The sequence below is a fragment of the Chrysochloris asiatica genome, unplaced genomic scaffold (genome assembly GCF_000296735.1).
Source record: "Chrysochloris asiatica unplaced genomic scaffold, ChrAsi1.0 scaffold00004, whole genome shotgun sequence".
NCBI classification, from domain to species: domain Eukaryota; kingdom Metazoa; phylum Chordata; class Mammalia; order Afrosoricida; family Chrysochloridae; genus Chrysochloris; species Chrysochloris asiatica.
In genome coordinates, this window is record NW_006408522.1 from 47,352,482 (window position 1) to 47,354,033 (window position 1,552).

Consider the following 1,552-nt stretch of genomic DNA (forward strand, 5'->3'; position numbering starts at 1 on the left):
AAGTAAACCCAATTTTTATCAGGATGTGAGATGAGATTATAAGAATTTTCATATACTACTTTCTGTACCTTCGTATGTTTTTGGAGAGACATTTGACAGCATATCTTTGTTAATAAAATATGTCTACATTAAAAAAAGAAACTTCAATTTTCAGATTTGTGAATTGGAATAAAAGATAAATGATCAGAAATGTTCATTGTAACACTGACTTTAGTAACCAAATAATAGAAAATTCCCCAGAGTCCATCTTCAATGGATTAATTTAAAAATGGTACTCAATGTGTGCTGACATGGAATTAAAAAGGTTTAAGGTATTCTGTCAAATATAAAACATTGTTCAACTTTACAGAGATTTAAATAACTTCTGAATGGATGAACACACATACACACATGTGGGGGATTAAAGCCGCTTGTGGAATAATTAAAGGAGAATGGAAATTTTCCATGAACTTTTTGAAGCTCCCTGATATTTATATAATGTTCTTACAAATCTCAGATAACCATATAAAAATTCATTAAATATCAAGACTGCCTATCTCTGTAATGTTGGTCAAAGGGTTTAACTCACATTCTAATTTTTATAAATTCTTTAAAATTTATTAAAATTTAATTATAAATATTTCCAATTTAATAAGGTTGAACAGATACGTTTTCCTGAAAATGAGTTGACATTTAGCTATCAAGTATTTCAAATCAGACAACCACTGATTTTACATATGCTTTTACATTTTTTAAGCACTGTGGAGTCTTTCTGACTCATAGTGACCACGCATAGGGTTTCTAAGGAGTGGCTGATGCGTTTGAAACACCAGCCTTACGGTTCATACTGACCTTGTGGCCCAGTTCATATCCTATAGATACAAAATGATTTTTTAAAAATCTAGAAACAAGTTTGTGATGCTAACTCATCATATATTGCCTAAAATTGTTAGAGTTGCAAAAACACTGGCATCTAAGGTTGATTAATTATTGATTTGGCAATCTACAAATAGGCTGTATTGAAAATATTCCAAGTCACATGTTAACATTTAACAAAATAACTTCACCAGGCAGACAAGATGGTCCCTATTCCCAAATCCTTCCAGCCCTTCAGAAGTATTCTGTGAGAAGTGCTAGGATAATTCTTGAAAAAAAAAGAAAGAGATGGGAGACCATCATCAATATAACCAACATCGAAATGTATTATAAGTTTGCTGTTGTTGTTGTTAAGTGCCATTGAGTGGATTCTGACCCATAGTGACCCTGTATAGGATTTCCGAGGAGCAGCTGGTAAGCTTGAACCACCGACCGTGCAGTTCAAACATTACAGTCTGACACATTAATCCACAATGCCATAGCGGTTAGCATAACCAAAATCATACTTTACCTGCACAAGGATATATAGAAATCTACATAAATAGAAGAAACTTGAGAGTTCAGAAACATAGTCATATATTACTAATATACTGTTTAGGACAAAAGAAACAAAATATTGGGAAATCCTTTAGATATAAAATTGTTTAGCCATCTTGGTCTTATAACAAGATACACTTAAAAGTTTTAAACATTTAAA